This window comes from Dermacentor albipictus, unplaced genomic scaffold (assembly GCF_038994185.2).
Source record: "Dermacentor albipictus isolate Rhodes 1998 colony unplaced genomic scaffold, USDA_Dalb.pri_finalv2 scaffold_13, whole genome shotgun sequence".
In the NCBI taxonomy this organism is placed as follows: Eukaryota; Metazoa; Arthropoda; class Arachnida; order Ixodida; family Ixodidae; genus Dermacentor; species Dermacentor albipictus.
In genome coordinates, this window is record NW_027225567.1 from 7,797,440 (window position 1) to 7,819,406 (window position 21,967).

Here is a 21,967-nt window from a genome sequence, read left to right on the forward strand (position 1 = left end):
GCATCCATAGTAAGCCACTGTTTACGATGCAATTGGTTACTACAGTGATGGCAACAGTGCCAAAACGACCTTTGGTGTTACACCAGGTGTGTTGTGCATTGCTGTGCCAAACAGAATGGACCATGATGTATAAGGTAGGCCGACTTTCAGGCCTCTGCCAAAAGCAAGAAAAGGAGGAAAATCGAGGTGATTCAAAGAAACGGTGTTAAAAGACAATTCGAAGAAAATTGTGAAGACTAATGCACCAGGAGCATTTTAGGTCAACTTGGTTGGAAATTAAGTTTCAGTCATGTTTTCTCAAAACACCACTTTTGCTGACAAAAGAAAAGTTTCTATGGAACTGCTGTACTTTCCAAATAGCATTTTTTAAAAATTGTTCTTGAATTCTTGCTGCACCTACTGAACCAAATGAAATGTACTATACAATGGCCAAAGCTGCCCTTATTATTTTGATTCAGAACAGAGCCCGGTACATTAAAAATTTACAGAAAGTTTTGGAGCTCCTTGCCTACTTTAAATTTTCAGAAATGTACTTTCAAGAAGTAAGACATATTAAAATAATATTTTGAAAAATATTCAGTATTTTTGTACCAAATTTGCAACACTTTTAAAAGACATTATTACAGTCTAAAAATGTTCGACTACCGTGCTTTGCTCAAAAATTTACAAAGTTAGAGAAAGTTGTAGCTGAATACCTAGGTCCGCTATCCATCCCTCCGTAAATGCAGCTCTGACACATTATTGTTTCAGGGTATGTGTCCATCCTCATCAGCAATGTCTTGGATTGCATCGAGAGAAATGGCTGTCCTCTACAGATGATAAAGATTCTGCACAATGACGTCATGACGCTCTCTCCACCATGTATGACTCAAAGCCAATAAAGCAGGAGTTACTGTTCACATTCTGCTCCACAGCACTGAAAGGTCAAGAAAGTGCATCGCTGTGCAGAAACGCCGTAAGATTTGCCAAACCATAATAATAATAATAAAAAAAATCCGTGCAGAATCTTCTCTGGGCGTTTTCTAGATGATGTGTAAGGAATTCATAGTACTGACGTGGTGTTTCATGGTACGACTGCATTTCGAGAACGACTGCAGAAGAACTGTGAAACTGAGGAGCATGGTTGCAACACCAAACTGTGCAGTGAGACCTGCACGAGACGACGTAGAAGAGGCGAGTAGAAGCAATGTTCACTGGTGTTGTAGATAGTCTGCAGCGGATGTCGACATGGGATGAAATGCGGAGGGAGATGTAGTAACTGAAGGAAATATATGAAGTATTTATTAGGTATACACTGAACCATTATGAACCGTGATCAATCGCGCTCTGCCGGCAGCTACGTCTGGCGCACTCTGTATCTGGAAAGCAATGGGCGATGCCGACAGAGTGCCGAGTGCTCATGGGTTCGCGCGTTGTGTTCACGCCGCTTAGCGTTGAAGAGAAATGTGCGGGCCCGTATTTTGAAAGCTATCTGCCAAAGCCGCAGAGTGCGGCATGTGGTGAGGGCTTCATTAACGCTGTGCTCTCGCCGCTTCGTTGGCGTTCAAGCGAGAGGCAGCACGCAGGTGAATTCGCTCGCTTCTCCGGGCTGTTTTGAAAGTGATGGTCTTACGGGATGGACGGAGGGACGGTTTTTCCGTTGGGTAAACGTATAAATACTTACGCATATAAAACAGCCCCCTCAGTGTGTCTGCTTTAGTCGGCAAAGAGCGCTTGCGGCACTGATTCTGCTATGCCCTAGAGTTCGTACACCTCTTTGAAATCCTTGAATACCCTTAAATTTGGGGCAAGAAATACAAGGGAGCTTGGAACGTTTTGAAAATAATGGCGCTCCTTGAATTTCTTTGAATCTTTGGTTGGGGGCAAATTTTAAACATTCGAAGTGACAATTTTTTCGCGCGCGCGCTCTCAGGAGATCAGAGAGTGGAGTTCGTTTAACTGCTCAGGAGGGATAGAGTTAGACCATTCCCACTCCTGAACTGGCTGAGCTGGTGCACTCGATTCCTCAGTTTCCATTATATAAAATGCTTTCACAGTAATTGTTTACCTTTCGCGCTTGCCTGCCTAACGACTAGGAACAACATAATTTAGAAGTCTTCATAGCATAACAAGTAATGTTACGTACTATTTATTCGCACAAGAACAAACGTGCTTTCTGGAATCTTATCTCTTCCGTTCATTGTTGCCTATTCGCGCTTTCCAGATACGCTAGCGCCGCCGCGCGGATTTTTTCGGAACCCGGGAGGCGGTGATGGATCTCCCGCCCACGCGGTTTCTGCAGCTGTGTTGGCGTTTTGGTACCATTTGATATGGGGAAAAAAAAAAAAAAACAGTCGACGAGCGAAGAGCCACCGCATGTGCAGTGTGCCACAATGCACAAATCATGCAATATTGGGAAAAGTATTGGGAAAAGCACCACTTTCCAAAAGAAAAAAAAAAAGACAGGAAGTTGTGGGTGATCAAGCTCCGCATCGGGAAGCAAGTGAGCGAAAAAATAGTCATATGTAGCGAGAATTTCAACAAAAACTTCTTTTGGGGCCACCTTGGTGTGTGTACTTGACTGTTGCTCAATGATTTCATTTTATTTTTGTGGCGAGCTCTTACGAAAGCGGCTGAAGAGAAACGCTGTGCCTTCGCAAAAGATCCCGCTGCGGTCCCACGAAGCAAGACTGAGACCATGGTGTAACTGAGACCTAGCGTTGGCCGAAGAAGGCCCTCTACAGATTCCCAAAGTAAATTTAAGTACACAAGTGTCACCGTTTATTAAGTTTTCTGCCTGCACTCGCGCTGTTTCGGCAAATACTCTGCGACGGTGCCTGACGCTGCGTCGCGAGCATTGCAAACTAGAGAACCTATTCCGCAACTGTTCGTAGTCGTTTTGTGTGAGAACGAAACAGGCGGTCTATGCACAAGGCGTTCGGTGATTTTTTTTTCTTTTGCTGTATTCAAAGGTGTGTACTGATCGGGGGTCGAGCGCACGTGTTTCTGATTTTGTAGTTTTGTTTGGTCTTAAAGTATCTCTTCTATAACAATGTTGCAAGAAACAAGGGCCAGGACTACGTACCTGAAGCGATCATTGATGAAGAATGCGCATGCGAGCTTCCCTACAGCACGCGAAAACATTAATCGTGCTGTAAAACGGGGCGCGCTGGCACACGTCATAGTGTCACTCATATATTGTAAATCGGCACTACTGAAATGTTTACGTATTATCTGGCATCATTAACAAGCATTCCGTATATAAGCCGGTGCGTCGAGCCATTTATCTCATCGTGAATGCACCCAACGTTTACCTTATGCAGCGGCATAAAGCGCATACTGCGCTTTGTTTACATCTGAGCGCTACCGATTAACTGCTTGGTGTCAATTCTTGTACATCGCGTATAGGTTACGAAGCGTAAGGATACATAGTGACCTTTACGGCGCCGGTTACACTGCAGACTTGAACTGTTATAGTATGCGGCGGGCCTCTCACGGCGCTTGTCTGCAGGCAGAGTTACTCGACCTGAACAGCCGCGCTTGTCGTCTTTCGTATTTCACACCATATTATATGGCCAGCGTTAAACGTAGCCTCTCCCTCTACAACACATCCCTGCGTTTCCTTAGCAATGTTAAGGATCGCGCTTAGAGATACCAGAGGCCCGTAAGCCGCCTGCTTCTGCAGATGCGCACGCTTTCGTATCGCCTCCATCACCTCTATCCCCGCCATATTGCAACGTTCTCCGCGCCACCTATAGGCGCTGGAAAGTGCGAATAATTGTGCGAATAAAGCAAAGTACACAAATCATCTTGCACCGTGTCCCCCATTGTGGGTGAGCGCAATAATTAATGGCAGAAAACAGGCAATGAAAATTAAAAGGGTGGTTCTTTAAGGAGAATGGTGCTGTTGAAACTGAATGAATCGATGAAGTCTACTTTTGTGAGACTTTACGCGCGCCTAACCGTAGCTAGCCGCCGTTGCGGCTACTTGCATGATGTTGCCTAAAATCGGGAGCAGCGGTGGAGCTGTTTTTGTCTGAGCTTTGCGCCACCAGGTGGCTGCACCGTGCAGGCTGCTCCCGTTTACGGTTCCACCCAACGCCCCGTCCGCCTGGGTTTGCCCTAATACTGGACACGCTAAACCTCTCTATTAACTGCTTTTAAAAAGAATAACTTTATGTGCTTTAGTTCATATGCTTGATTTCACGTTTTAAAAAAATGATAACGCATCAAAGATCAGACCAGCGGGGCGTTGCGAGCGCATGCGACCTCACTGCGACTTGTGTTTGGGGCCGCTAACCTATAACGTGTTTCTGCTTGCGTACGCAAACGCACCCAAGCGCTAGGGGCCCCAACGCCTTGCGCCCCTAAAATAAAACTCTCTGCTATCTACTCTGGCCTCCTGAGCGCCCGCGGGCCCCCTATAGAAGCAACCGCGCGACCACCAACCAAGTCGCGCGACCACCAACTAAGTCGCCAGCCCACTTCTCGTGCCAGCCTATAATTGAAGTGGATCCCATCTCGTTTAAAACCACCACAACTTCTCACTTCACTGTTTACATCGACAACCTCGAAGCCTTTCTCTCAGCTCATTTTCCATATTGCCTCATTAGCAGCCACTACGGCTCTTTGTACATGACTGTCACGTACAGGCACCTCCGGCACCGTGCGCACCACGATCTGCACCTGAGGGGATAGCTCGCGCAAGTCGTCCGCCCCCTTCGCCAAGCACTGGGCTAGTCCAGTCGCTTTCCTGTTTAGGACGTCGTTTAGACCACCTGCTACTATGACAAGGTTGCGCACGTGGGCATTGTCTGTGAGCTTTTCTTTTGCTCGCTCCATGACAGAACTCAGTCTTCGCCCTGGAAATGTCCCTACCGCCACACTTTTGTCGCCGTTCAGTCTCTCCACAATTGCTTGTGAGCACCCAGCCAGGTTTGAGTCGCCGGCGATAACCACCCTTTCACTGTCTCCTACCTCGCCCTGCTTTCCTTTGTTTTTTCCGCGTGATTCGTACTCGACAAGGGGCATTGTCCCCTGGGCTCCTGATTTTTCCGCGTGGTGGCCTCAAGGTAGGTGCCGCTCTTTCCAGCTAACCCTTCATCATGCTGCATGCATTCCACGTACTTCGCCGACACTCCCTCGCCTGTCGCGTGGGGGTCTGCGTTCCATTGTCACGCACATTCTCGTTCACAATGGCGGCCCTGTTCAGCTTTTCCTCGGCTGCTTCAAGTCTCTTTTCAATTACTTTCCGTGCATCACGCTCCATGTTTAGCTTATTTTTGAGCTCTTGCACCTGTTTGAGGAGCTCATCCCGGAAAGCCTCCATTTTTTGCAGCCTAGTATCGACATCAATTGTGTGCCGGTTTATTCGATGCCCTCTCCATTCCCATCCATCTCATCTGCCTTGAGGGACACCCCGCGCACTGCTTGCTTTACTGTTTTTCTCGCCATGTATTGCACGGCTTTTTGCAAATACTACTATAGTAGAATAATGCTACTACTGATGCAAATACTATAATACTAGATTAATGCAGAGCGCGTGCCATTTAGCAAAAACCGATACGCACAGGATCCAAATCCTCAAGATGTCGCAAAGCAACTCTCACCACCGTACGGCGTGTGGGGGTACGTCTACAACACGAGCAAGGGCCGGGGTCTGTGGCAGAACGCCAACGAAATGGACCTCACGCTCATCACGGACAAGGCGTTCCCCACCCGAATCGGCAACTCGGTGAGCCGGGACACCACCCCCGATCTGGCGTTCGTGAAGAACGTCGAGGGAGCCGAGTGGAGCAACACCGCAATAAATTTTGGTAGCGACCATTATGTGCTCGAGACCCGCTTCGAAGTCACCCGAAGTAAATCCAGGGAATTCACTGTCACGGACTGGGACCTTTTTCGCAAGCTCCGCGGCAACGACAGCGCACCCGTCCCCAAAGACCTGGAAGATTGGTGCGAGCGAATCAAGAGTGACGCCGAGTCATCCACTAAGAAGATCGTCAGCGACCTGGAGGTAGAAAAGATGGACAGTAGGCTGGCCCATCTGATCGAGGCCAAGCAGGCGCTGCTTCTAAGATGGAAGGGACAAAGGTTTAACCGAAGATTGAGGAAAAAGATCTCCGAGCTTAACAAGGCCATCGAAGATCACTGTCGGACCCTCGGCAAGCAGCAATGGGACGAAGTCTGTGACTCGATAGACGGGCAGATGCGTAACGGCAAGTCCTGGGGCATGCTTAAACATCTCCTCGACGAGGGCAGCACCAGATCCAGTCAGAGACACACGCTCGCCAGAGCCCTGCACGAAGCTACCACATCCTGTTCCGGGGACGAGCTGGTTACCAAGCTCATGGAGAAATACCTTCCCATAAAGCGTGGAAACGAGGAAGACCGGTTTCCTGACTACCTCGGCCCAAGCCGTCCGGAATTGGACGAAGACTTTACCGTGGGGGAAATTAGGCAAGCCATTTTCGCGCTCAAGGGGAAGTGTGCGCCAGGTGCCGACAGAATCACCAACAAGATGCTGCGGAACCTTGACGACGGTTCGATCGCATACCTCACCGAGAAGATCAACGAAACCTGGAAAAACGGCAGCGTCCCAGAGCAATGGAAGACCGCCAACGTCGTGCTGATCCCCAAACCCGGCAAGGCTCCGAACGTGGACAACCTCCGACCGATCTCTCTCACCTCCTGCGTTGGGAAAGTGGCGGAGCATGTCGTCCTCAACAGACTAAACAGATATCTCGAGGAGAACAACATCTACACTCACAACATGATTGGCTTTCGTGCCGGCCTCTCGTCGCAGGACGCCATGAAGATGATCAAGCATCAAATCATCGACGGCAGTACCAGAGACACCAGGGCCCTGCTCGGACTCGACCTCGAGAAAGCCTTTGACAACGTTCTCCACGAATACATTCTGGCCTCCGTGGCAGACCTCGAGCTGGGCCCCAGACTATATAACTACGTCCGTTCGTTCCTGACGGGGAGGAAAGCGAAGCTGCGGATCGGCGACTTTGTCTCCGACGAGGTGCTCCTGGGCCCACGGGGCACGCCGCAAGGCTCGGTCATTTCTCCTGCACTCTTCAACATCTGCATGATCGGCCTCTCGAGGAATCTCGCCCAAGTTGAAGGTGTCAAACACACTATCTACGCAGACGACATCACGATCTGGTGCACCGGCGGTAGCGAAGGGCAAGTGGAAAGCGCCATGCAAGAGGCGGTAGACGTCACGGAGCAGTACCTGCTACCCACCGGACTCAGATGCTCCCCGACCAAATCTGAGCTTCTCCTTTATAGAAAAGAAAAAGGGCGCAGACCCAAGGGCTGGAAACCGGTCTCGGAAAGTGACATTCACCTGTTCACTCGGAGCGGTGACCCGATACCCAGGGTCGACACCATCAGAGTCCTGGGTATGTTTATAGAATCACGCGGCGGCAACGGCACTGCGTTACGCAAGATAATTGCGAAAACCGACAATGCTTTTCGCCTTGTACGAAGGGTCACGAACAGACATCGTGGCCTCAAGGAGGACAACCTGCTTCGGCTCATCAACGCCTTTGTGCTGTGTCACTTCACCTACACGGTGGCCATGTACAACTGGCTCAGAGCCGAGCGGGAAAAGCTTAATGCCCTCATTAGAAAATTCTTCAAGAGAGCCCTCGGGCTGCCCGTCAGGACGCATACAGAGGACCTCCTTCGGCTCGGCATACACAACAGCATGGAGGAGATAGCCGAGGCTCAGGAACGGGCCCAGCTAACTCGGCTGTCCACCACGCCGGCCGGCAGGCGTATCCTCGAGGAGATCGGACTCGCACCAACCAAGAACTTGGCTGAAGACACCCAAATCCCCAGAGAAATAGGGGAGCAGATCGTGGTCGCCCCTTTGCCCCGCAATGTTCATCCCGTTCACAACGCAGGTCGTCGCAAGGCAAGAGCATTGAATATGCTAAAGCAAGTAAACAGGGACAAAATCGCAGCAAGCTTCGTGGACGCAGCTGCATACCGAGACGGCAAGGCTTTTGCGGTTTCCGTCGTTGACACGCTGGGCAAAGTTATCAACTGTGCTTCCGTCCGGACGACGAACCCAGAGGTGGCCGAGCAAGTGGCCATTGCACTCGCCATGCAAGACGGTCGGAGAGACAGGGTGTATAGCGATTCGAAAGCCGCCATCAGGGCATTCCAGAAAGGCCGGGTAGCCCGGCAGGTAGTTCAAATTCTGAAAGGCGCCAAACACGGCAACACCTCCATGCACTCGATCCTTTGGTTCCCTGCACACGTCGGGGCGATTGAGGGGGTTCCTCTGAACCTCAACGAGTCTGCCCACGAGGCTGCGCGTGGCTTTACCGACCGCGCTGCCCTCGGGTCGGGCGACTCTCTCCCCGGACACCGAGACGCTCCTCTCACACACAATGAAATAACTAAATTCTTCTACTTAGAGAGAAGGGTTTTCCCCCCGCCTCACTCCAAGTTAAGCAGGCCGCAGGCGGTCACACTAAGACTTCTACAAACGAACTCGTACCCAAATCCGGCGTCCCTTCATAGCATATATCCAGAGATTTATACGAATTGTTCTTGCGTGGCCTGTGGTGAGGTAGCTACGTTGCCTCATATGCTCTGGGAGTGCGGGTCGCTGGGCCCGAAGTTCACCAAGGAAGAGTGGGACGCCCTCCTGCGAAGTCCCGTCTTTGAGGATCAAATCCTGGCCGTCCAGCGCGCCCGCGATCGGGCCGGCAGACTAGATCTGTTAGTCCCGTCGTGGGATTAGCCAGGTGCGCGTTTTATCGCGCTTTGCTGGACCAAATAAAAGTTTATTCACTCACTCACTCACTCACTGTTTGAAAAACTATCAATGCCGCGGAATCCGAAGGTATGACACGCTGTCGCACGCGCTCAACCACGTGGCCACGCTGTCACTTTCCTACCAAAACACGCACAGTAAAACCACTAATAGCTATTTATCTTGCCACTTCCAAGCTACCATTTAAAGGCTACAAACATTCAACGTCACACCTGGCTGCACCTGCGGAGCACGCGGCGCGAAAGGGCGCTCTAACCATCCTGCAAAACCAAATGTACACGAAGCACACCCGCGCACCCGAAATACGAGAGACAAAAAAAGGAAAGAAAAAGGAAACCACCCGATTGCAATTTAAAGGCAAAGAAATCAGGAAATGAAAAACAGAAGCAAGCTCAAAGCATGCACAAAAACCTATGATTTCATAGCCACCACGGAGCCCCGAAAAGCACGTCCATTCGCCACAAAATCCAAACAAACTTGCTGCGCAGTGGAACCATCTGTGGGCAGTCGGCATGCTGGCTTGGGCGAGCGCTCCGTTTTGCATGGCAGGTATACGCTCAGCGCTGGTTTCTGGCGTTTGTTTTCACGCTCGTTCGGTCTATTTACCATGACGTGCGCCTTTACGTGGAAAACGGTTCTGTGAGACGTACTGAAGTGGTTTAAGTTGGCATGGCCGGACTTTCTGCAGGCATCGAGGCGGACGGAGCACGCAAAGCGATGTGTGCGCGCACGTTTTAACCTATAATCAGCCTCGGAGATGAATTGTGTACTTCTGAAAACTCAGTTCATTAGCGCTACCTTATATCAGAACTCTTTAGTTCTAAACTGCAGTTTAGGAGAAATGAAGCATGCACGACGATCGTAACAGCATGGTATACCGTTCTGCTATGGTAGAAGTTGAGTTGTTATACTTTGACAAGCGTTCAAACTGTTAGCTTAATAATGTTAGCTTAATAATGTGTCAATGCCTACTCGTCGGCGTGACCACCCTCGCGCGCCGCCACACTCACCGGACTTATCTTGGTGGCTAGGAAGGACAACCGTCTCGTAGTCATGTGAACCCGACTGCTGGGGTAGCGACCATCATGCGATTCACCTTGGCTTATCTTCGGGCGGAACAGGCCGCCTCCGTCGACTATGTCGAGTAGTGGACTGGGGTCAATACAGGGCGGTATAAGAAAGCAATGTATCCAACTTCATGCTGGACCCATCCTATTCTCTTAAGGCGGCATTAGTTGAGGCGACACGTACGTCGTGGGTTGATGAATCACGAACCGCTCCTGATTTGCAACTTCTGCGTCTCTGGGCGTCGCGCCGCCAAGCAGAACTTGCATCAGAACGTGACCCTGCATCAAACACCCTTCGCTTAGAGGCCCAACGTCTTACTGCAGTAGCTCGGCGCCATGAACACCGCTTAGAACGTGGCCGCTGGATGGACTGGTGCTCTTCTCTCGGACCTTCGTCGTTCAATGCCTCCAGTTAGCGCACCTTCCGAGTAATGGAACGTGGTCGGCGCCCTACAGAGCCCGCAGCCTGCGCCCTGTTAGCATCGGGCCAGACACCAGCAGTATTCGCAGAAACTGTCGCCCACACCTTTTTTCCGGCTTTGAACACAGCACCGCCTCCCTTCGTTGTTACTACTGCCTTCCCGCGGACGCAGGCACGCCGCCTACGCTCTCCGACATCGAGGGTATACAAGCTGTCATCACTATGGCGGAATTTTTAGCGGCAATAGACCTGCCTTCGAAGCCATGCAAGGCACCAGGACCAGATGGCATACCGTATGAACTTTATCAAAAAACGGAAGGTAAAGTTCTCGAAGTGCTGTTGGGGGCCATAAACGAAGCTTGTGCTACAGGAGTTATTCCCGATTCTTGGCGGCATGCAGAAATTGTCCCTATTCCCAAACCTGGTAAACCCCAAGATAATATCGCTCATATGCGCCCAATAGCACTTGCCTCAACGTTAGGCAAGCTGATGAAGCGTATGCTCGCGACACGTATTACATGGTGGCTCGAGCGGTACTCATGCTGTCATCCTGGCCAGATCGGGTTCCGTGCTCATCTAGGCGCAGAGGATGGCCTTACGTACCTATCTTCTATGGTCCTTATCGGAGGCCGCTCCCGAAGAATTCGCACGATTCTGGCAATGGATATTCGTAAAGCGTACGACCATGCGAGTCACGAAGCAATTGTCGGAATTCTCCATTGGCTTCAGTTCCCTAGCCGTGTCTGCAGATTCGTCGAAGCCTTGCCGTGCGCTCGCACCTTCTCCATTCGCCTGGCTGGGCAAGCAGCAGGTCAGTTCGTCACACATCGGGGTGTCCCACAAGGATCTGTGTTTGCACCAGTCCTTTTCAATATTGTTCTCCTTCCACTAGCTTGGAAACTAGCCACGATACATAACGCACAGTACATAATGTACGCAGGTGACATCCCTGTCTGGTCAGTTGATCCTGAAATCTGCCACCAAGAACAAGCGCTCCAAGATGCCCTAAACATGACGCACAACTGGTGTGCTCAGATAGGCCTTGACGTTTCCAAGGACAAGACGACGTACATGTCAGTAGCGAACAAGTATGGGTGCCGTCTACTGGCACTCCGGCCTCTTCAGTTAACTCTGGATCAGCAACCATTACACGAAGCTTCAACTCTCCGTGTACTCGGCCTTGAAATAGATTCCTCCGGATCTGCGGGACCATAGGTCAAGAATGCAAAGCAACAGGCCGCAGAAACGATACAGTTGATACGTCGGATTGCGAAGAAATCTGGCGGAGCGAGCACCAAAATGGCTCGCCTTCTTGTCCGTTCAGTATTGCAACCACGACTCGTCTACGGAGCCCAGTTTCATCATCTCACGAAGGCACAATGGGCTCGCCTTGAGGCCATTAATAACGAAGCCATGCGGGTCATAACGGGACTACCACGTCTTACTCCGTTGCCAAACCTACAGGCCGAATCCCAGCTCAACACTATCGACGAACTCGTACACCAACATCGATGCGTGCGCGCCCTAAAGCCATCATATTTATGCTCGGCAGCTTCACTGGCCCGATACATGGGGCACGAAATAGACAATCCAGCATCAACGAGACCCGATGTAGCTCCGTGGGAAAGGGTACAATTAAGTGACAATAAGCCTCTTGGTCGTCTGTATAGCCCGGTTCCTCGTCAGGCGAATGCCCATGTTTCCCGCCTTCATCGCGCCGATGACAATCAAGACGATGCGACTCATAGCATACACTGATGCCAGTTTTAATGGCACCATGATTCACACAGCTCTCGTGTGTCCATTGATACCGGAGGCAGGCCAGACGTGCTCGTATGTTGCCGATCCTGCACCACCGGCCTACCTTGCCGAGCTTGCTGCCATACGAGACGGCTTGGCCGCGTTGCTACTTACTGTTCAAGATGCTCGATACTCTCAATTCATCATTCGCACAGACTCAAGCCATCCATGACATACGTAGGGTATCTCGGTCCACTCTACTCTGATAGCATTCACCGTCTTGCTGCCACTACGAATATCCTCATACGCGCCCAGTGGGTGCCTCGAGCAGCCCTGCCGGGTCTCCTTGAAGCAGATATGGGAACCCACCCACAGATTACAACATACCCACTTCCACATTTTCCTGAAGACGCCTGTGGACGACTGATCCAGGAAAAGGAAAACATCCGACGTACCACACGAGCTCTCATACCTCCGTGTGGGTCAGACCTCCCTGGTGGGTTAACCCACCGAGAGGAGGTTACGTTAAGGAGGCTACGTGTCGGGGTCGCGCTCACCCCGTCTGTGACCGCTCTCTGGCCACAACAGTACCATGGTGCTTACGGCTCATCGTGCCCATTTCGCAACACAGAAATCCAAAATGTGACACGCCTATTATGGACGTGCCCAGCAGTGGCGTAGCCAGAAATTTTGTTCGGGGGGGGCTACGCCACTGGCCCCGTGTGTGTGTGTGTGTATATATATATGTATATATATATATATATATATATATATATATATATATATATATATATATATGCATGGGGCCAGTGGCGTAGCCAGAAATTTTGTTGTTGCATTTAAAAGAAAAAGTTTAATTCTAGTGACTACTGGTTTAAAATTTTTTATTTAGGTGGTCAATTATTTATTAAAAATTGGCCAAATCGAAAATTTTCAGAAAACGAAACTATCATGTTGAAAACTCCGTGACTCAACAATGAAAAATATCACAATTCTGTGAATTGCATCTGATAGTACATCTACAGCGGACAAAATGGATATGTTACACATGAATCTCAAAAAAAATGTAGTATTGTGGAAATACGCCTTGTGCAGAACCCTTGTACACAACGTAACCAATTCACGTAAGATACAAATTGACATAGCAAACTTGTCCACTTTGACTGTTATAATAGATGCCGTTTACAGAACCACAATGTCTGTTATTCATGCATAGCTATTAGTTTGTAAACGTCGTGCTTGTATATTTTCAAACATTCGAATTTTTCAAAATATTTTAAACAACATTCAGGCCCTAAATCGAAGTTGTGTTTCCAAAAGAACTAGGATTTAACTTTCTCTCTCAAATGCAACGAATTTCAATAAAAGCGATTAGCAGGATTATCTAAGAAAAGGGTTTCTGCGTTTTACAAGTATTTGAATAGGCCGCGTCGGATTGGGCCCGAGCTAAAGCTTCCTCTTAAACAATTTGTCAAGGGATCAAATCCATGAATAATAACTGCATTGTCATTGCCAAAAATGCTGCAAACGAATTCTTGAACGCTACGCACAGTCAAAACAATAAAATATGTATTTTTTCATAAAAGAATATACTCGTATGTGCCAAAAATATTGCCCAAAATAACTGATATCAATGCTTCCATATTTTTGTCTATTTAAGTAAAGAAAATATCACACGAACTTTAGAACTATATCATTTCGAAACCAGGAAAGCAGTGCATGCCACTGATATGAAAAATTAAAAGGCAATGAACTGAACAAGTTGAGGACAAATATGTTAATGAAACTTTGTCATTCAAGAACCGTGCTTACATTCTTGTATATATGCAATGGCCAGTGAAAAATCTCAATGACGCTGTAATTTGTTTTAATGTATTTCGCAGAAGCAGCTGTCACCGGTCGTGTATCGTGAGTAATTGCACCGAAATCAGTCGCAACAGAGGGCACGTATAAAAAGCAGGAATTCTGCAAGATATACGAGGGCAAGTCAAATGAATGTGAGCCAACAACGGGGTATTTTTTTTAAAAGTAGTGTTCATGAGAATTTAGACATTTGTCCCATTGACTAACGAGTCGCGTGATTCCCGTCTTATAAAACTCCTTGGGTTGCTGCTTCAAAAAGTCTGTATCTGGTTCCCTTGAGCTGCTTTTTCGGTTGCCTCAAAATGTAGAAGTCGCAAGGTGACAGGTCTGAGCTGTATGGCGGATGCTGCAGCGTTTCCCACTTGAACATTGCCAGTTTTGTATTAACCACATAAGCGACGTGGGGACAGGCATTGTCGGGGAACAAGATGACCCCATTTGTCAATTTTCCACGTTGTTCGTTCTTGATTGCGACACACTGCCGTTCTGGCGTTTCACAATATCGGAAACAATTGATAGCCTCTCAAGATTTAGCAAATTCTATCAGTAATGGACCCTGACGACCGAAAGAAAAGTCAACAGCACCTTTCCAGCGGAAATGATGGCCTTTGCATTCTTTGGGCGTAGTAAATTCGAATATTTCCACTGTAAGCTTTGCCGTCGTGTTTCAGGCTCGTAGTAGTGGCACCAAGGTTCGTCCCCGATCACAATTGCAAACATGAAGTCGTCATCCTCATTGTGATACCCGATCAGATGAGTCAAGGCAGCGCGAAACTTCTCCGTCTTCTCGCTATGGATCAAAATCTTGAGATTCATTGCGCACCAAAGAGCCGATAACGGAGAAGCTCATGAATTAAGGCGTGAACCGAACCGTGACTGATGTTCAGACGGTCTGCCAGTTCATCGATGCTTATCCTCCGTTCTTGTTTCATCAGCTCATGAACCTTTGAAATTGTGTGGGGGGTGATTGCACGATGGTTTTGGCCCGGTCTTGGAATGTCTTTACAACGTCCTTTAAACCGTTTGCTCCAACGCTTCACAGTGGTCAATGAAATGCCGTGTTCAACGTAAACGGAAGCCATACGGCGATTAATTTCTGTTTCGGAAACACGTTTAGCTGTCAAAAACTTCGCGACACCGAGCTGTTCAACTTTTGAAGTGTCCATTATGTGACGCAACCATATTCAACCCAGTGTATCAGAGCATTAAAGAACATTTATCTTCACACCTGCGTGTAACTTTTGTAAATGAGACATGCCGTTCTCCTACGCGCATGCCTCGCAGATAATGAACCGAACCATTATTGCGCGGTTAGGGTAGGCGCACTTTCATTTGACTCGCCCTCGTACATTAGAAATGCAAAGATACAATGGGATATACAAATGTGAAAATACGGCTTGATAAAGGACAAAAAAGTGTCACTGGAAACATAGTTCACTGCATGTATACACAAAACATCGCAACAAGATATTTAAGTGTACGTATAAGTCTCCAATGAGTCTATGTATGTAAGAAAAAGTAACTGTATGTAATGCGTCAAACAAGGCAAATAAACATGTTGCACAATCATAGATTCACAGAATCCTAGATTCCACCCCCATTCCATCTACTCCCTCCGATGTATTGCGCGCGATGGAAGGCGGCGCGCTTGCTTCCCGCTTTTCTCCTTTGCGCACACAAGACTGAGCCACCATCGTCGGCTCACCCATTCCACCTCCCCCCCTACGCTTTCATTCGCACATACAGCATGCAGCGCGTGGTCACGATTTTATCACCCTTGGACTTTATACCAAACATGAGGGCGATGGCAGGAATGCGCCTGGAGTGTCCGTATAATTGCTTTCGCAATAATACAATAAACGTATCCGGAAACTGAAGCGTCCCGTCGCCCATTACTTTCCGCAAAAGAAGTATCAAAATCGAACTTTCACCATGCGACAATTCGCTGCGCCGCAACAATGTATTTTTTTTCTGTGGGGCGGAGGCACCTAAGTGGAAAAAAAAAACGCATAGGAAAGTATGTTGGCCAGAATCGAATGCCTACATCGGGCACCTAATGGGGCTACAGAATTAATACCGAAGAAAACATGAGACGATTGGCCCACTGAAAACCATACGCATATTGCTCAGTATCCTACACCGGCGAAACAAGACTTTCCGGAAAAGTTCCGCTCAAGGAACGCGGTGCAATCCTTCGAGTCCCCGCAGTGATGCCGCGAGCGACCATTGTTTTTTTTTTTCTCGTCTGCTAGCCAGAAAGCTTCCAAAACTCTGTCAGGTGAAACTCCACTCGGCCAGAGCAAACCGAACGCCCACCGAAGTGCACCGCGCGTTGGTCGGAGCCATACGAGAAAAAAATATGCGCTCTGGCTCGCTCTGGCAGCCCGCGGGTAGGGTAGCAAGAACAAAAAAAAATTGAAGAGACTCAATGTGTTATCGGCGAATAAAAGTCAAAGTAGAAAAAATAAATAAGAACGTAGTTACTTTGGCTGGCTTTAGTGTCTTGACATGGTTGTTCTGGCGTAGGTTAAAAAAGTGTTGATATTTTTTTATGTGACATGACGGCACAAATGAACCACCCCAACACATCGTCTCATTGGACCTCGCTGCGTGCTTTGTCAACTCGTCTGCTAGTGTGTTGATTTGGCTTGTCTCGTTGTATGTTCCGATGTATGACTTTAGAAAAGTCAATGGACCTTTGGCGTCAAATGTTTATAACAACATTAAACCCACAAAGTTCCGCAATTGAAAATTTAAAGCACAACTTTGGAAATGTCAATGCACGTTTCACATCAAGAGCTTATGAGATTTATACCCATAAAGTTTCGCAATTGATATCCATGCGCTCCATAGATTCGGTGGCCTCAGTGAGATGCCGCGGCGAGCCCACTCACCATCAAAGCGCCCTTGAAACATTGTGCTCGGATGGGACTGCTTGGCGTTATGTGACTGCCGGTGTATGGGCGTTGCCACGAAATCCAGCCCGAGTTCGCAATCTTCGCGGTTAAATGTCTTTTCGAGCGTCAAAAAGACATTCTAGACAAAACCCTGAGTGATTTCCGGCGCCGGGGGTCGCTTTGGTCGGAGGTGCATGGACAGCACGAAGAAATTTCGGGGGGGGCTGAAGCCCCATAAGCCCCCCCCCTGGCTACGCCCCTGGTGCCCAGGACTTCATCTAAGCCGTCTCCGCCACCTCCGGGCAACAGGCCTTCGGCCTGGCCGCCCACCCGACCTTGAACGTTGGATTCACGGACTACATCGTTCACTCCTTGATTTTTTGCACGAGTCAAATCTGTTCGTGTATTTTTAACATCTTTTGTATTATGCCTAAGGACATGCTTTCGAATTAAAAAACGCACTCCAAAACTTGCGCGGACTCGTTTGAAGAAACGAGGGCAATGTAACATTCAAGAAGGTAGTTTTAGCGTCACTAGTCATTTGAATGTACTCAGTTTCCACTTGACGGTACGTTGACCAATGAGCGGGGAGATCTGATTGCTTGGCCCGGCGGAATAACCGTTTCTTTTTGTTGCGCAGGTGTTTAAGAGAGTTGTTGAACCATGGCGATCTAGTGTATCTTTCGTCGAGGTATATTACTGTCAATTAAAGATAGTAGTTTATTTTTGAAAAGTTGCCATTTATCCTCAAGTGAGCGTTCGTCAAAACCGGGGATGTAAGCAGCTGTGAATGATTCCATTTATGCCGTGATAGAAGCCGTATTGGCGTGCTTCTAATCGCGAACAACCTTAAAGCTCTTTTTAGTAGAAACATGGGCACGCAAAGTGAAATGAATAATCAAGTGGTCACTTAAACCAGGGATATAAGTTAGTTTGGAAACAAGATCAGGTGTAGCAGTAAAAATGAGATCAAGGATATTAGCGGAAACTGCAGTAGTACGAGTAGGTTCATCAACAAGTTGTGCGAGGTTGAAATCGGAACAAAGACCAAGAAACTGTGTGCATTCCGAAGAATTTGTGATAGTGGCGGTACCACTGTGCCATGAGATGTTTGGAAGGCTGAAATCTCCCAACAGAAAGAAAGGCAATGTGGGGTATCGCGTAACTATATTATTTAAGACGTCATGAAGTTCATCACACAAAGAACGGGGTGCAGTTGGGGGTCTGTAACATAAAAAATGCAATCCCTATTGTCAATGGTAATACGCACGCACACCAGTTCTAGCTGACACGACTGGGACACTTGAGGAAGGAAACTGCATTAACAGCGATCAAGACACCCCCACCGATAGGAACATCGCGGTCATATCGATAAATAGCGTATTTCTTCTCACAGTCAAAGATTTCACTGCTTTGAACTTTTGCAGAAAGCCATGTTTCGGGTAGAATAACAATATCAGCAGAACATGAATCAATATGAACCGAGAGTGCCGCTCGCTTGTTGAGCACACTACGTGCATTGCTAAAAAGAAGAGACACATCATTTGCGTGGCGGGAAGATGGTAACCGCAACCCACCAACTGCGTAGCTATCTTCCCGCCACGCAAATGATGTGTCTCTTCTCACGAGGGGATGTGACTCACGAGGGGAGTCAACTTCACAAACGTTATCAGTGGATGCGCAGTAGATGTAGCGCTTTTTGTTGATAAGCTTGTTAAAGCGCAGTGAAAAAGGTTTGCCGCTAGATTTTCCGTATTCAATTAGTTTTTTTCGTGACAAGCGTGTTGATCTGCAGAAGTCTTCTCCTACAGAGATGCCAGCTGTTTTCAGCTTAGCTTTCTGAGAAAGAACTAACTCTGGTTTTAAAAGACGCAAACTTGAAGATAACTGGGCGTGTCTTTAGTTGCACAAAGGAACCCAGCCTGTGTGCTCTGTCGATCATATCGGTAACGTTCAAGCTTAGATGACGTGACAGCAGATCTTTAATACAGTCTTCGGACTGTGCCCATGTCTCGTTAGCATTGTCAGATATGCCATAAAATGAATTGTCCCTTCGAGACCGATCGTTTAATTCGTCGAGCCTTGAGTTCAGTACGGCACCTTTAGTTCTAACAGTTTCATGAACAAGGCGGTTAATTTCAGTTGGCGCCGACGCATTTTCAATAGATTCAGCAACGGATTCTAAAGTTACCAATCTTTCTGTAAGATCTGAGACTTTCTTGCGTAAGTGCCCCTTGGTTTTCCTTTAACTCGGCCAAAGATGATATTACTTCCGTATGACGCTTGTCAAATTTTGTTGACAAGGCAGTAATGGCATCAAGCAGTTCCTTGTGCGATTTGCTAGGGTGAGGTTGGGGAGGACCGGGGTTTTGTTCTACGTCACCGCTTAGCATCAGAAGTTTAACGACAAATATACAGTCGTTCAAGGTATCGGGAACAACACTTGGGCACGGGAAGAGCAAGAGACACCGGTTGCTCGAACGTTTACAATAAAGAGACGGGGCTGCACCAACCTGCATATGAAAGCTGAAGGCGATTTTGAGCAACAACATCGTCGCTGCTCTCCCGTGTCCACTGAAGGCGGAAAGCCGATGCAAGTCGTTTAAATCCCGGTGGCAAGATGCTGTCGGTGGCAGTGCTGATGCCGTGCTTGACCATGATGGGAAGGTGGCACCAGGGCAAAGCTCGTACTGGACATAATCGCTCGCTGTCGCCGAAGGTATCAAGAGCGGTGATGATAACGGCAACGGCGTCGATGCAGGAGCAGTTGGTCCCAACGTTACTAGACTAGCTTCAGTTGTAAAACTCCCCGCCGGCGCGCTTACAGCCGCTGTCGCCACTTCTGTGACAGCCGCCAGAGGGCAACGCTGTTCCATCGGGCTCCACTGCAGACGCCTCGTCACAGCCTTGAGCTCGTGCGGACGGGCAGTTTGCGCGTGTTTCACGCTCGCTGGTGTTCTCCCTTGTCCGAATTAGTGATACCACGAGAAAGCGGTATCCACCCACAGCAATAAGATTTATCGCGCCAGTTCGTTAATACTGAAAGAAGGGTAAACTGCACGAAAGGAAGAAACGCATACAGCGAAGCGCAGAAGCTGCGTTTCTAAATGTTGTTTCTTCCTGTCGTCTTAACGTTTCGCGCAGTTTAGGCTCACGAGCCTGAATATCTGGCCAAAGTGCGTGATTGTAGAATGATCTTCATCCCCACCGAAGCTTCTCACCACGCCAAAGAAGCGCTACAAAAAGAAAGATGAGGTTGGTCTTTGTACACACAAGCCACACACACACAAAAAAAAGTCCGATTTTTTATTCCGTGAAGATGCTTAATCAGCGAAGCTGAAATGTGCGGCCCCTGTGTTTATCACTGGGTTAATCCCGAGGGTTCATTAAAGTATTTCTCAGTTATGAGGTTACACACACAATCGGCTGCGAGAGAGAACGACTTCACTGACTGTATGTCCGCAGTTGTCGCTTGCGTTCGATGTCTCGAGTTTGCTCGGCGGCGTGGTTAGCAGCCTTCACCTGCGATTTGCTGCTTGTGATTCTTCGAAAATAAATTTCTGTAAAGTTTATCACCACCACCACCACCACCAAAATTAGATCTTTCCGTTACGTATGACCATGAGTGGCTCATACTCCCTTAAGCAATGGCTCATACCCCCGTAAACGCGGCCTCCCCATTACGACCACGGTGATTACGACGACAGAAGTGAAGTGAAATTCTACGCTGGAAAGATGAACGGCCACACAGCCAGCTGTGGAAGACGACGACGAACGCGGGAGCAGTGGCACGAGCGCGTGCCGTTGATTTCGCAGTGAGTTCCCGGTAGGCACGAGGAATCGCTCTGTTTCACGCCGAGCGAAGCGTCGCATTGCTGGCAGCACAGAAAAAGTGGTGCGCCGAACTGTCGACATCGTTCCGATAGCGGCCTATGCAGCCAGGTACGCAGCACGTCGGCATCGTCTGCTGATATTCTTAATAAACTCGGCGAAGGCTACAGTTTCATGGATGACATGCTTGCTGAAATTCGCCGCCAACAACGAACCACAGAATACACCAACGCTGCACCGCGTGTAGGGTGTCTTGATGGTGTCTAGCCCCTATCTAGACACCATACCGCGTGCTTTCCGGCCCGCCCGCGTAGCCGGTCAGTGGGGGAGTGAAGCCGGGCGCGACTGCAGCGCCACAAAGGCGCGGGCGGGTGGCGGTTCCGCGCAACGGCGCCGAGTTTTAAAACTGAAGCTAGTCTAGTAACGTTGGTTGGTCCAACCGCAAGCGCAGGCACGGATAGCCATCCGAAGAATAAGGCGATGAACTGCATATGAAAGCAGAAGGCGATATTGAGCAACAACATCGTCGCTGCTCTCCCGTGCCCACTCCGTATTTCAATATTTTCATACTCCAATATTTCAGTCGAAAGTTGTACAAGCACAGGATTAACGGAGTTCGACAATGCTTCCTCAACCACGAGCTCTCGAGTAGGATTAGAAGCCCTCGGCGAATTAGCAGAGTGGCTTGAATGGCCCAAAGAAGCGCGAGCCTTTTTAGTAGATTTAGTCGACCGGGTTCCCGTAGTGCGTTTAGGGTTAAGTTCGATATCATCACTCAAGAGAAGGCGGTTGAGGGCCGTCAACAAAACAGAGCATACATCATGAAAAAAAAGTGGCTGTGGGCAGCACATCAATAGCAAAAAACGATCGTCGGACTTTAAACAATGAGCATTCTTGTGGTGCCATACTTGCATAAGCAAGAAACAGCATTTAGTAGGTATGTCGTACCTGTCGCCGAGCTACCCACTGATGAGGGGAACTACACACAGGGCTTTTATACCACTGCCTGATGATGTCGCTGAGCTGGGAGGGTTGCTGGTTGGTTTGTCAGGAGTGGCAACATTGAGGGCGGTATCTAGTGGCACAGATGAGCGGATTGATGGCCCGCACCCATGACACATGTGGGCGATAGTGCAGACCTGCGCAGCTTCCTCGATCTCAGCCACGTGCCATTGCACCGGCGATGGCGCAGTCAGCCGCGTGAAGGCAGCAGCAGGGACGACGGTTCCGAGGAAAAAACTGGCAAACTGCATAAGCAAGAAACAGCATTTAGACGGCATTCCGTAGCTGTTGCCGAGCTGCCCACTATTTGCCTATAGACTTTCTATAGACGAAAGTCGATATAATTTCTATTTCTTTTTGTCTATTT

General features: G+C 48.6%; 1 protein-coding gene and 1 long non-coding RNA gene across 12 annotated transcripts in view; one reads left to right on the plus strand and one right to left on the minus strand.

Moving 5' to 3' along the window:
* Positions 1–899, plus strand: part of LOC135915878 (THAP domain-containing protein 3-like) — a 34,686-nt gene extending 33,787 nt beyond the window's left edge. For all 11 annotated transcript variants that reach the window (XM_065449077.2, XM_065449073.1, XM_065449072.1 and 8 more), the window contains one exon: positions 751–899. The gene's annotated coding sequence lies outside the window, so the exon portion shown is untranslated. The remainder of the gene's footprint in view (positions 1–750) is intronic.
* The window catches only part of LOC135915880 (uncharacterized), a 46,985-nt gene extending 27,472 nt beyond the window's left edge, over positions 1–19,513 (minus strand). The window contains exon 1 of the long non-coding RNA XR_010568774.1: positions 19,281–19,513. This is a non-coding gene — a long non-coding RNA (uncharacterized lncRNA). The remainder of the gene's footprint in view (positions 1–19,280) is intronic.
* Positions 19,514–21,967: the final 2,454 nt, after the last annotated feature.